The 15536-nt window shown below is 40.8% G+C and overlaps 1 protein-coding gene across 11 annotated transcripts in view; it reads right to left on the minus strand.

Moving 5' to 3' along the window:
• GHR (growth hormone receptor) overlaps window positions 1-15536 on the minus strand; it is a 436004-nt gene that overhangs the window by 322577 nt on the left and 97891 nt on the right. The gene's annotated exons all lie outside the window — the stretch shown is intronic.

Here is a 15536-nt window from a genome sequence, read left to right on the forward strand (position 1 = left end):
GTGGGCCTGTAGGAGCTGGTCACAGTAAAGGACTTTTTGACCACAAGAACTACTGTTTGCTGTGTTTATTTCCTCCTGACCTATGAGAGAAACAGGTCACTTACTTTTCTGTTCTCAAAATAAATGAGTTTATTTCACTTTGAAACCTCTCTGTGGCTGTGTTATTCAAGACACCAGGTCGGCCATTGCTCACACTGTTACATTCTTTATATGGCAGCTTGATCCCTAGCTGTCGTACTACGAATCTACTGCTAGAGACTGCCAGTGATATTTTTGAATCCAGTGCCAGAAGAGGTGGGAATGGCTGGGGATCACTCTTGCTCCAGGACACCCTGGACCACCAGGGGGGATGCTCTTGAAGGGAAAGCAAGATGCTCCTGGGGAGTAAGAAAAATGCAACGTGCAAGTTTGATCGCAAGCTGCGTTATTTCTCTACTGTGGGAGTCACTAACCTGCAGTGCTGAACTATCACAGGTTAGTGACTCCTAAGATGCATCAAGTTCTGGTAAAATGCCAGCTTTTACTGCACCTTAGTAAATGCAGCTTACCACATGCTGACTGCAAGCTGTGTTATTTGATTTACATAATAAGGAAAGAGGATAGTGCAGCAGCCTGAGAACCTGGGGAACTGGGTTCGATCTCTACTGCAGCTCCTCATGACTCTGGGGCAAGTCACTTAATTTCCCATTGCCCCAGGTACAAAATAAGTACCTGTATATAACATGTAAACTGCTTTGATTGTAACCACAGAAAGCTGGTATATCAAGTCTCATTCCCTTTCCATGCGTCACCTCTCATTATTATCTTTCCATGGTATTCTAATATGGGTTAAGGTAATATAACGCACATTATTGATGTTTAAAGCAACCTAAGGGACAAATAACATGTGCTATAACCTTAATGCACTTTAGTATCTAACTCCACCCCCCAAATTAGGGCTCAGGTATTTTTTTTAAACTTCTCCAGAAGATAACACAATCCAAGTACATCAGAGAATCTTTGACGCATAGATATCATTTACATAACATGACCTGTGAAGTCAACACAAAATCCATTATAAAAAGCTCTACAGAAATCTAAATAACCAAGTAGCCTTTCCTTTCTGTTTAAGGAACTGACAGCCAGCAGCGGTCAGTGATTTTTTAAGGTGCTAACTGCTGCAGGCTGGGTTTCACTTAGATAGTCGAATGCCAGGCCTAACCTGTGCCCTGGCACTTGGCACTGAATATCTGGATCTTGCTTGGCTGCTGGAAGTTTGAATATTAGTCCATATTCAGTATCAATATCCAGCTATCTGGGCAAGTTACGATAGCTGGGTCCTATATTCAGCTAGCAGTGGTCAGCAATTTAAAGTACTGACCACCGTAGACTGAATTTGACCCTGATTCAGTGCTGGGTCTGATATGAACACTGACACCAAATTTCCAGGTCTTTCTGGACAATTTCCTAGAGGAAAAGTCCATAGTCTGTTATTGAGAAAGACATGGGGGAAGCCACTGCTTGCCCTGGATCGATAGCATGGAATGTTGCTACTCTTTGGAGTTCCAGAATAAGAACATAAGAATTGCCACTGCTGAGTCAGACCAGCGGTCCATCATGCCCAGCAGTCCACTCACGCGGCGGCCCTCTGGTCTAAGACCAGCACCCTAACTGGGACTAGCCCTACCAGCTCACGTTCTTGTTCAGCAGAAACTTGTCTAACTTTGTCTTGAATCCTTGGAGGGTGTTTTCCCCTATAACAGCCTCTGGAAGAGCATTCCAGCTTTCTACCACTCTCTGGGTGAAGAAGTACTTCCTTAGGTTTGTACGGAATCTATCCCCTTTCAACTTTAGAGTGCCTTCTTGTTCTCCCTACTTTGGAGAGGGTGAACAACCTGTCCTTATCTACTCAAGTTTCAAGTTTATTTGTTCTTAATGAATCGCCTATTTAAATTGCTAGGCGATGTACAACATCATAAAATATACAAATAAGAAATTGGTGTTAACATATAAACTAACTTTTGCTATGGGTTAAAACTTAACATACAAAATACATATATCTAAAATAGTTTTTTGTTATAGGTTAAAACGTACCAGAGTTGTGAGGATAAGTAGGGGAAAAGTTACAATGTTTGGATAGGAGAGAAAGAAAAACATAAAAGGGAAGAACAAAAAGGAGGGTAAATTTAGTTACTTAAATAAAAATCGGTAATTAATATACTAGGAATCATAAGCATCTTTAAAAATAAATGTTTTTAGAGTTTTTTTAAATAGGGTTAGATCTTTTAATTCTCTAATGTATTGAGGTAAGTGATTCCATGAATGGGGGGCCATGACTGAAAACATGTCGTGTCGTCTGATTCCTATAACTTTCATAGAGGGACTGGAAAGAAGACTATAAGAAGTTGAGCGGAGTGACCGCGTGGTGCTGTGGGGGATTAGCCACCTGTTGATAAATTGTGGTTCGTTAAAATTTACGGCTTTAAAAACTAAAAGTAGTAATTTAAAAGTGATGCGATGGCTTACCGGAAGCCAATGTGATTTGATCAACAGGGGGGTAACATGATCATATTTTTTTGCATTGTAGATCAATTTCACGGCGGTATTTTGTATCAATTGCAGCCTTCTTTTTTCCTTTTGGGTAATGTTAATAAAGAGAGAGTTACAGTAGTCTATTCTGGATATAATTAAGGAGTGGATTAGAATATTAATGGATTCAGGCTGTAGGAACTTGGTAAGTGAGCGAATTAAACGTAATTTATAAAAACATGTTTTAACAATATTGCTAATATAGTCATGATAGGTAAGTTTATCATCAATCAAAACGCCTAAAATTTTTATAGTGGTAACCAGTTCTAATTCCATATTATTGATGGAAATTGGAGAAGTTAATATTGTGTCTCTTTTCCAAGAAAAGAGCATTGATTTTGTTTTTTTGAGATTTAAAGCCAATTTATTTGTATTAAGCCAGTTTTTTATTATTACAAGTTTATTATTGATAGATGTAATGTCATCTAAATTTTCAGGGTCTAATGGATGGATGAGTTGAATGTCGTCAGCATAAGCGAAAGTTGTAAAACCTAGAGATTGTGTTATATTTAAAAGTGGGGAAAGGAATATATTGAAAAGAAGGGGGGATAGTATTGAACCTTGTGGGATACCATAATTTGAAGAGTAAATTTTGGAAGTGTTATCATTAAAGCTGACGATAGATCTAATCTAATCTAATCTAAACCTTAAGTTTATATACCGCATCATCTCCATGAGAATAGAGCTCGACACGGTTTACAAGAACTTAAAATGAACGATTTGATAGAAAAGAAGTGAGCCATGCTAAAACTTGGTCTTTAATTCCGATTGAATCTAATCGATCTAATAATAGATAATGGTCTATGGTGTCAAAAGCGGCGGTTAGATCTAAAGAGAATAGAATTACGGATTTGTGGTGGTCGAGAAAGTAATGGATATTATTGATCAAGCCTGTCATGGTGTATTCTGTGCTGTGGAATTTTCGAAACCCAGTTTGGTGAGGATGGAGAACGTTGGTTGATTCGATGAAATCTGAGAGTTGTTCGAATACAAGTCTCTCAGTAAGTTTTGCCATAAAAGGAATGTTTGCAATAGGGCGATAATTAGAAATTTCATCTGGGGTAACTTTATGATCTTTCAAAATAGGAGAAATTATGGATTTTTTCCAATTCTGAGGAAGAGAGGCCGTAAGAAAACTGTTTTGTACTAAAGAGAGGATGAAAGGACCCAAGCAAGAGAGAAATTTTTTGAGGTAAAATGGTGGTATTATTTCATCACGAGTGCCCTTTAGAGTATAGAGCTGCTGGATTTTTTGCTTCTGTGATTTTTTTTATTATAATAATTATTTTTGGCTTGATTGATTTTTTGTTTGTAAAATGATGCGTGTTTTTTGTATTGTTGTAAATTTCTGGGAGATTTGTCGTTTCTCCATTTTCTTTCTAATGATCTCTGCTGTTTTTTCAAAAATGAAAGTTCTTCTGTATGCCAAGAGTTTATTAGTTTACGATATGGAATTGTTTTGGTTATTAAAGGAGCTTTAGTATCTACGAGAGCCCTTAATGTGGATTCCCAAATTCGTAATTGTTCGTCGAAAGAGGAAGAGGAACGAATTTCGTTTTAGACGCGATGGTGGGAGAAAATGGTTATGAACGGGAGAGGGAGCCTTGATAAAGCCCTTGAGTTGCATGGGCGAAACATGTTGGGTGATTGATGTTTCTACCCTCCCTATTAGCGTCGAATCCACAAGCTAAGTACTTTTAGCATATATGTATTTATACAAAAATTTCTTAAAAATTAATATTTGCAACATATGCACCAAAATATAGATGGGTCCAATGACGAATGGGAGCGTAAAGCCCCACACAATGAGATGGTTTGAGTGTGTGGTGGCCCGCTGAGGACCTTAAAATACTGTGAAGCCATACAGAATGAAGTTTGGTAAATCAGTGAGATAACATCTTACTGAAGCTGGCTGTTACATGAGAATATTCTTCATTCAAATTGATTATATTTAGTGCCTGGCTTTTCATTGTTTTATGATTAGCAGGTAATAGGTTCGGTATTATTTGTTGGAATGTAAAGTTACAGGATATAAGATAGTGATCCGACCAGGGTATTGGATGAACTGAAGGTTCGGAATATTTGAAAGAAGGGGATTTAGGTATAAGTATCATATCAAGAGTATGCTTGGCTATATGAGTTGGTTGGTGAATAGTTGTAGATAGGTTTATAATATTTATAAAGGTAAGCATGTCCTTTGTAGTTGAAATTGATTGATCTTCAGTATCTCCTTCAGTACCTTGAATGTTTAGATCATGTCCCCTCTCAATCTCCTCTGTTCGAGGGAGAAGAGGCCCAGTTTCTCTAATCTTTCGCTGTACGGCAGCTCCTCCAGCCCCTTAACTATCTTAGTCGCTCTTCTCTGGACCCTTTCGGGGAGACGCTGTTCTGCTAGGGGACTTCAACATGCCTGATGCAGATTGGAACTCATACTCAGCAACAACCAGCGGCAGCAGGAGACTGTTAACATCCATAAAGGGAGCACAACTCAAACAAATGGTATTGGAACCCACTAGGGACCTGGTACTCACCAACGTGGATAGCGTCTCGAAGGTCTCGGTAGGAAATATGCTAACCTCCAGCGACCACAACATGGTGTGGTTCTACCTCAGGAAAGGTTTCTCTAGATCAAACACGAAAACAAAAGTACTCAACTTCCGAGGCACTGACTTCGAATACATGGGAGATTTCGTCCACCAGACACTGCAGAACTAAGCTACGACCGATGATGTGGAAGCTATGTGGTCATCCCTGAAATCTACCATACATGAAGCGACAAGCCTCTACATTAAATCAGTACACAAACGGCAGAGAAATAACAAACCCCAATGGTACTCCGCAGAAATCTCGCACCTCATCAAGGAGAAGAAAAAAGCATTTATTTCCTACAAACGTATGGAGACTAGGAAGCTAAACTAGAACATAGGGCGAGGTCTGCAGCGGTCAAAACGGCAGTCAGGGAGGCCAAACTTCGAGTGGAAGAGACTCTGGCAAAGAACATGAAGAAAGGGGACAAATCCTTCTTGAGGTATATTAGTGATAGGAAAAAGAACACAGACGGGATAGTACGCCTTAGAAAACCAGATGGGAACTGCACAGAATCAGATTCCAATAAAGCAGAACTACTGAATGAATACTTCTGCTCGGTCTTCACCTGCGAGGCACCAGAGCACGGTCCGCAGTTGCAGGCAAGGCCCAGCGTGGAAGACTCGTTTCAGAATTTCGAGTTCACACCTGGCGACGTCTACTACGAACTGGCAAGATTCAAGGTGAACAAAGCCATGGGACCAGACAATCTACACCCCAGGGTGCTCAGTGAGCTGCGTGATATCCTGGCAGAACCGCTATCAAGACTCTTCAATCTCTCCCTAAGTTCGTGGAGAGTCCCCATAGACTGGAAAACAGCTAACTTCGTTCCACTGCACAAAAAGGATTGCAGGGCAGAGGCTGAAAACTACAGACCGGTGAGTCTCACATCAATAGTATGCAAACTCATGGAAACACTAATCAAACATAAATTAGATGCAATCTTGGATGAGGAGAATCTATGGGATCCCAGTCAACACGGATTCATCAAGGGTAGGTCCTGCCAATCCAATCTCATCAGCTTCTTTGACTGGGTAACAAAACAGTTAGACTTGGGGGAATCCTTGGACGTTGTATACCTAGACTTCAGCAAAGCTTTTGATAGTGTCCCGCATCGCAGGCTATTGAGCAAGATGAAATCAATGGGGCTGGGAGAAACACTAACTACATGGGTCAATGACTGGCTGAGTGGCAGACTTCAGAGGGTGGTAGTTAATGGTACCCTCTCTAAAACATCAGAGGTGACAAGTGGAGAAACGCAGGGCTCAGTCTTGGGCCCGCTCCTTTTCAACATATTCATAGGGGACCTAACTCAGGGGCTTCAAGGTAAGATAACGTTATTCGCTGACGACACCAAACTATGCAATATAGTGAGAGATGGCAATTCACCCGATAGTATGACACAGGACCTACATTTGTTGGAGCTTTGGTCCTCGACCTGGCAGCTGGGCTTCAACACTAAGAAATGCAAGATCATGCACCTCGGCAGCAGAAATCCGTAAAGAACTTACACCTTGAATGGTGAGACCTTAGCTAGAACTTCAACAGAACGAGACTTGGGAGTGATCATCAGCGCAGACATGAAAACTGCTGATCATGTGGAGAAGGCTTCATCTAAGGCAAGACAGTTGTTAGGTTGCATCCGCAGGAGTTTCGTCAGCCGGAAGTCTGAAGTCATAATGCCATTATACAGAACCATGGTGAGGCCTGAGCAAGGGACATTGACGCCATAAGCTCAAGATGTGAAAAATAATAAAAAATGCAAAATTTCACTAACGTAAAGTTACCAGTAATTTTATTGTGTTTATCTTCAATCATGACACCAAAAGAATACAGCAAAATTGCATTAGCCGTTACATTAGTGGGAGATCGTTATAGTTGCCAAAATGCTGGTCTATTCCGATAACGAGCTCAGCTTAATATCTCAAGTCACTCTATTATATACTTTTGGCTCAGTGTGACATCATCAGTTTGACAACCAATAAAAATCAACAAAGGAGGTGTTTAAAATTAGACAAAGAAAAAAGTTTCAAAGGTGCTGAAAAGTTCTCAGCCTTAGAGGAAAAGAGAAAGTGCAGGAGAAGGCAATCAAAGAGAAGGAGGGGCTGTCTCCCCCTGAGCTGACAGTCTCAAATTTCATCGATCTAGCCCACAGAAGCCTTCCTATGTTAGAGCAGGAGTCTCTGACCTAATTACTTCCAGATGTTATTTCAGGATTTCTTTAGGTTGCAAATATATATAAAATGCCTTTTCAAAACCCATTCTTTTATTCAATACAGTCATACAATCACTCCAGGGGCCCCCATTCATTCATAATTTTCATTCATATCTCGGCCATTCATACTTAATGCATTTTATATCTTAGTTTAGGACACGTTGTCTTTCTAGCCAGTCTAAAACACATCTGGTATCAATTAACACCACGATGCTGAGAGCCTGAACAAAGACTTGGAAAACAAAATGGATTCCAAAGACATAGCAAAACAAAGATATAACAAAACAAAAATCCAAAATGGAGTCGCTGTATTTTCCTGCATGATCTAGCCTAATAGCAAAGTACATAAAACTCAAAAGACAGTGTAGAAGATTAGAAAGAAAATGGAGAAAAAAGAATCAAGAACAAACAAAAACCGACTGGAAAAAAATCAACAAACAATATAAAAATCTACTAAAAGACAAGAGGAAAAGTTACTATACCAAGCTCATAGGCACAGAAACACAAGATTCCAAAAAAATCTTCCAAATACTAAAAGAATTAACAGACACCAAACCATACACTACCACCACCAACACACCTCCACCATCACCCACCATCTTAGCAGAACATTTCAAGAATAAAATCACCAACACCAGAGCCACACTCATACTCAACCCATCCAACCAAAATCCAATCACAATCCACCCCACAGGAAAAGAAGCAATCGCAGCAGACAGAACTTGGTCTCAATTCCCAAACATAAAATGGCCAGAATTTAACAAATTATACAAAAAATACAGCCATGCCTCCTGTGACCTCAACCATTGCCCCCCATATCTCCTTACCACCTCTAGTATAAAGTTCCGCACCATAATTCTACAATGGATCCAATTCACGCTCACAGAGGGCACATTCCCGGACAACCTCAGCGAAATTGTCATCACCCCAATCCAAAAAGACCCAAAGGCACCACAAAACCTCCCTTCCAACTATAGACCTATAGCCTCAATTCCGCTATATGTCAAAATAACAGAAGGCCTAGTAGCCAAACTCCTCACCAATTACATAGAGGACCACAACCTACTACACCCCATGCAATCAGGATTCAGAACAAATTTCAGCACAGAGACATTACTAGGCTCCCTCATGGATACCGTCAGACAACAACTTAGTATAGGGAAAAAAATGCTACTCATACAACTGGACCTATCGGCAGCATTCGACCTAGTAGACCACAACATCCTTCTACAGATACTAGATGCAATAGGCATCTCAGACAAAGTATACTCCTGGTTCAAAGGATTCCTAAAACTCAGAACCTACAGTGTAAAATCAAACAAAGAAAAATCAGAATCCTGGTCAAACCCATGCGGTGTACCACAAGGATCTCCACTGTCCCCCACCCTCTTCAATCTATACACTGCCTCTCTAGGAACCCATCTGGATAATCTAGGCATAACATCCTATAGCTATGCAGATGACATCACCATCCTCATCCCATACGATCATTCCAAACATACCATGACAGAGGAACTTCACCACACACTGGAAGCAGTCACAAACTGGATGGAAAATCACAAACTTAAACTCAACCAAGACAAAACCAAATTCATCCTCCTAGAAAACGACAGGATCCAAACCACAACCATCCTAGACATAAACGCAACCAAATATCCCATCCAAACAACCATAAAACTACTAGGCATGACCATAGACAGATGCTGCACAATGCAGCCACAAATAAACAAAACAACTCAAAAATCATTCGCAATCATGAGAAACCTGAGACAAGTCCGAAAATTCTTTGAAGGCACACAATTCCTACTTATAGTACAATCACTAGTACTAGGAATACTGGACTACTGTAACATTCTCTTCCTCCCATGTCCGGCGACTACGATAAGACAACTCCAAACAATCCAAAATACAGCCTTAAGACTCGTCTATTCATTGAAAAAATACGACCACATCACTGAAGCCTACATCAACTCACACTGGCTCCCAATCCAAGAAAGAATCCAATTTAAATTTTACTGCATATTATTTAAAACACTACACGGAGACAGCCCATCATACCTGAATAATCGCCTCATCCAAGCAACCAGCACCAGACACAGAAAAACGCACTCCCCATTCATACCCCCCCCATCCAAAGAAGTGAAAAGAACAAAACAACATGACGGCCTCCTAGCCACACAAGCTGCAAGACTGGATAACCAAATCTCCAACCTTCTGATGACCACCCCAGACTATAAGACGTTCAGAAAAGAAATAAAAACCACACTTTTCAAGAAATTCCTAAAACAGAAATAAAAACACGACCACTAAAAGCCCTCAAGATCTTCATATTACATCTCTAGCTATGCTCTACAATTCATATAATTCTGTCATTCTGTAACGCTGTAATTCTTTATTCATTGTAATTCTGTCCTTAAACTAACCTTTTGTAATCCGCCTTGAACCGCAAGGTAATGGCGGAATAGAAATCCCTGATGTAATGATGTAATGTAATGTAATAAAAAGAATATTATTATACTTTCCCTTATATTAATCTGTAGTGTGGTTTTCTGGCTTTAGCTTCATTCATATTCAGAATTTTATTCACCAGTTTGTCATACGCTTCTATTGGGTGTGGCCTTAACTGACATATATGCTTGTATCTAACTAGAATTATCCAGAATCATACGAAAAATAGGCACTTAATACTGCACTATCATGTTCTGATATCCATTCCATTACCATCCCATAAACATCACCCCCTACTGGAAACGAGCCACAACTCCTCAGGCCTCATTTGGAATACTGTGTGCAATTCTGGAGGCCACACTACCGAAAAGATGTGCTGAGAGTAGAGTCGGTGCAACGGATGGCCACCAGGATAGTCTCGGGGCTCAAGGATCTATCGTACGAGGAAAGGCTGAAAAATTTGCGGCTGTACTCACTCGAGGAACGTAGGGAGAGAGGAGACATGATCGAGACATTTAAGTATATTACCAGCCGTATCGAGATGGAAGAAAAGATTCTCTTTCTCAAAGGATCCTCAACCACAAGAGGGCATCCGATCAAACTCAGGGGCGGGAAATTTCATGGCGACACCAGGAAATATTTCTTCACCAAGAGAGTGGTTGATCCCTGGAACGAGCTCCCGGTGCAGGTGATCGAGGCAAACAGCGTGCAAAAATTTAAGAGCAAATGGGATGCCCATGTGGGATCACTTAGAGGGTTAAGCCAAGGGAACCTGTCACCAGGAGTGGGATCCATAGGATAGTAGACTTGGGGATGGGTCAGTAAAGTGGGCAGACCTGATGGGCTATGGCCCTTATCTGCCTTCATATTCTATGTTTCTATGTTTCTTCATGTACGGTGACCAGTGCTGGATGCAGTACTCCAGGTGAGGGCGTACCATGGCCTGGTACAGCGGCATGATAACCTTCTTCTTCTTCATCATTCCTAGCATTCTGTTTGCCCTTTTTGCTGCCGCCACACATTGTGTGGACGGCTTCATCGACTTGTCGATCAGAACTCCCAAGTTCCTTTCCTGGGAGGTCTCTCCAAGTACCGCCCCGGACATCCTGTATTCGTGCATGAGATTTTTGTTACCGACATGCATCACTTTACACATCCACGTTGAACCTCATCTGCCATGTCGATGCCCATTCCTTGAGCTTGATTATGTCACGTTGCAGATCTTCGCAATTCCCCTGTGTCTTTACTACTCTGAATAACTTCGTATCATCCACAATCTTTGTTATTCTTTGAGATTCCGGAATCTTGCTATTCTTTAGGATTCTGAATGGAATATTGCTTACTCTTTGGGTTTTGGCCAGGTATTAGTGACCTGGATTGGCCACTGTGAGAACGGGCTACTGGGCTTGATGCACCATTGGTCTGACCCAGTAAGGCTATTCTTATGTTCTTATCCAGGTGCAGATGATATTACCACCACTTCTGATTACTATCCAGGCAAGTTAGGACAGCTATTTCTGCAATCTGACTTGCTTGGAAAATTATCTGGATACCAGCACTGAATATTAGCAGTATCCAGATAATTTCTGGGCCCACTCTTGATTCCATCCCCTGGACTATCCCAGCCTTAACTGGAGAGGGCTAAAGCAGTTAAAGCAGATGTTCTGTGGCACTCTCCAGTTAAGAGTTATCGAATATCTGTTCTAGGGCCGGTCAGGCTGTCCTACCTGGTTAAATCTGTTCCAATATTGACTCCAAAAGTATTAAGGCAAAAATATGAGTTTATGTGTTTCGCTAACCTAAAAAGGAATTATGAACTTATGTGCATGACAGAAGAGCGGGACTTGGGTGTGATTGTATGTGATGATCTTAAGGTGGCAAAACAGGTTGAAAAGGTGACAGTGAAAGCTAGAAGAATGCTAGGTTGCATAGGGAGAGGTATGGCCAGTAGGAAAAAGGAGCAACTGATGCCTCTGTATAAGACTCTGGTGAGACCTCATTTAGAATATTGTGTACAATTCTGGAGGCCGCACCTTCAAAAAGATATAAAAAGGATGGAGTCGGTCCAGAGGAAGGCTACTAAACTGGTGCATGGTCTTCGTGATAAGGCATATGGGGATAGACTTAAAGATCTCAATCTGTATACTTTGGAGGAAAGGCGGGAGAGGGGAGATATGATAGAGATGTTTAAATACCTACGTAATATAAATGTGCATGAGTCGAGTCTCTTTCATTTAAAAGGAAACTCTGCAATGAGAGGGCATAGGATGAAGTTAAGAGGTGATAGGCTCCAGAGTAATCTGAGGAAATACTTTTTTACAGAAAGGGTGTTAGATGCATAGAACAGTCTCCTGGAAAAGGTGGTGGACACAAAGACTGTGTCTGAATTCAAGAGGGCCTGGCATAGGCACATGGGATCTCTCAGAGAGAGAAAGAGATAATGGTTACTGTGGATGGGCAGACTAGATGGGCCATTTGGCCTTTATCTACCATCATGTTTCTATCTTGGTACTATTGGTGGCGTTTTCAGTTGTGGAAAAAACCTGCAGAATTGTATACAGGAATAAATGTAGCTGTATTATAAAAGTAGACAATTGTTCTTCTCTTTCATTCAATGGTGTCTAAAACCTGATATATGAAATAAAGTCGTGAGTAGTACATTCTGTTTTCAAGAGGTTTCCACTCTTGTGTCTACAGCAGAAAATGTCTGAAAGCTTTACAATGACAATGAAATATAAAATGGTGAAACTGGTCACTAGAATGAGCTGACACCAAAAGAAACTTTTTCTCATGGTGCTGGCTTAATTAAATGTTATTGAAATGAGGCAAGGCCACAGATGGAGGGGGGGATGTTATCAACATGAACTAACATTAAGATAGGCTACTTTACTGCTAACCTGGTTTATCAGTAATTAGGTCTCATTCCATAAAATGGGACCTGTGTTAAAATAGCATAAATTAGAAGAATAATCCATCTTAACGGTAGCCCATATTCATAACTGCCCCCCCTAACTGTGAAGAGTTTCAGTCTGATAACCAGAGTTAATAGTGTAGTGTCATAATGTCTCATTCCACAAATGTGTAAGAGCCAATTTCATCAGTGATATCACAATAGCTTCATCACCCTATGCTTGGCTCACTTTTGTTACATACAGAGTTGATAATTTATGCGACTGCTCCTGAAGAAGATATCAAAACAAAGTTCTCTAAGCAGCTTTCAATGAAATCAGCCAAGATAAGTAATTTAGTATATGATGGATCTGAAACATCATCTCTGACATTGCTTGGTATCAGATTAGAGGCCTAATTGATTTTATGGACATTGTTATGATATTTTATATATGGAATTCACACTTTAAACGCTTATATTTATTTTGTGCACTATTATGAAAGGAGAGATGGAACCACTATGACTGACCAATAAAATTGGAATTTCATATACAATAAAACCTTGGTTTGCGAGCATAATTCATTCCGGAAGCATGCTTGTAATGCACAGCACTCGTATAAGAACATAAGAATTGCCTCTGTCGGATCAGACCGGAGGTCCATCGTGCCCGGCAGTCCGCTCACGCGGCGGCCCCTCAGGTCCAGGATCTGATAGTGCTCCTACCCTAAAACTCACATACGCTTTTCGCTTTTGTCCTGTAGAGTAACCTATCTATACCCTGCAATCCCCTTCGCTTCCAGGAAGTCATCCAGTCCCTTTTTGAAACCCAGTATTGTACTCTGTCCTATTACCTTATTTGGAAGCGTGTTCCAGGTGTCCACCACCCTCTGAGTGAAGAAAAACTTCCTTGCATTCGTTTTGAATCTGTCCTCTCTCAGTTTTTCTGAATGACCTCTTGTTCTTGTTGTCCCCGCTAGTCTGAAGAATCTGTCCCTCTCCACCCTCTCTATGCCTTTCATGATTTTATACGTCTGTATCATGTCTCCTCTCAGTCTCCGCTTCTCCAGGGTAAAGAGCCCCAGTTTGTCTAACCTTTCAGCATATGAAAGGTTCTCCATTCCTTTTATCATCCTAGTTACTCTCCTCTGGACCCTCTCAAATATCGCCATGTCTTTCTTAAGGTATGGTGACCAGTATTGGACACAGTATTCCAGATGTGGTCGCACCGTTGCTCGATACAATGGCAGGATAACCTCCTTCGTTCTGGTAGTGATACCTTTTTTGATAATGCCCAGCATTCTGTTCGCTTTCTTTGAGGCCGCTGCACATTGCGCCGCTGGCTTCATTGTTGTATCCACCAATACCCCCAGGTCTTTTTCTAGGGTGCCTTTCCCCATCACCCTTCCTCCCATTGTATAGTTGTACATGGGGTTCCCTTTCCCCATGTGCAAGACCTTACATTTCTCCACATTGAAGCTCATCTGCCATCTTTTTGCCCACTCACACATTTTGTTCAGGTCGCTCTGCAGTTCTTTGTATTCCTCAACAGTTTTGACCCTGTTGGAGAGTTTTGTATCGTTCGCGAACTTGATAACTTCGCACTTCGTGCTCGTTTCCAGATCGTTAATGAATATATTGAACAGTAGCGGTCCCAGCACTGACCCCTGCGGGACACCACTCGTGACCCCTTTCCAGTCAGAGTAGTGTCCTTTTACTACTACCCTCTGCTTCCTATCCGCCAGCCAATTTTGGATCCATCTGTGGACGTCCCCTTCCACCCCGTGGTTCCACAGTTTCTTCAGCAGGCGCTCATGGGGTACCTTGTCAAAGGCTTTTTTGAAATCCAGATATACTATGTCAATGGGGTTACCTTGGTCCAAATGTTTGCTTATCCCCTCAAAGAAATGTAGTAGATTCGTTTGGCACGATCATCCTTTATAGAAACCGTGCTGGCTTGTTCTCATCAGTTTATTTTTTTCTATATGCTCATTGATACCTTCCCTGATCAGTGATTCGACCATCTTCCCCGGAACTGAGGTCAAACTCACCGGTCTATAGTTCCCTGGGTTGCCTCTCGATCCTTTTTTGAAGATTGGTGTAACATTTGCTATCCTCCAATCTTCCGAGATTATCCCTGTTCTCAAGGATAGGTTGCAAATATGCCTGAGTAACTCTGCTATTTCGTCTCTGAGCTCTTTCAGTATTCTCGGGTGGATCCCAATAGAAAATAATGGAAACTCAGATGATTCGTTCCACAACCCAAAAACTTTAATACAAAATACAGGTATTTAGCTCTCAGACCCTTGGGTAGTCCTAACTAACTATCTTTTCCTATATGCTCAATAATTTTTTTTGTATATATTGGTTATATTGATTATATATATTGGTTGGCTATATTTGAAGGATATCTCCCTGAAATGTTTGAGTTGAAGTGTTTTAGATTTCTAAAGACATTTCTTTATTCTTTAATTAAAGGTGGAAGTTATCAATGTGGGCTACAATTAAAAAGTGTCATTTTACTATTAACCTATGTTGCTAGTAACTAGGTCTCACAACATAAAATGGGAACTGTGCTAAAACAGCACAAATTAGTGGTAAAATAACCCATTTTAAAGGTAGCCCATATTTATAACTTCCTTCTTTATTGCAAATAAAAGGTTAACTATAGTTCTCTGAGATGTAATTCGTTTTTTGCATGAATTCAGCTAATTCTACTGTGTTCCATAAGAAAAATTGTTAGAATAATATTGCTAACAAGCTGATTTCAATGATTTTTCAGTTCATTAGTGATTTTTTACTTAGGGGGAAATTCTGTAACCAGTGCCTAAA

Source organism: Geotrypetes seraphini, chromosome 1 (genome assembly GCF_902459505.1).
Source record: "Geotrypetes seraphini chromosome 1, aGeoSer1.1, whole genome shotgun sequence".
In the NCBI taxonomy this organism is placed as follows: domain Eukaryota; kingdom Metazoa; phylum Chordata; class Amphibia; order Gymnophiona; family Dermophiidae; genus Geotrypetes; species Geotrypetes seraphini.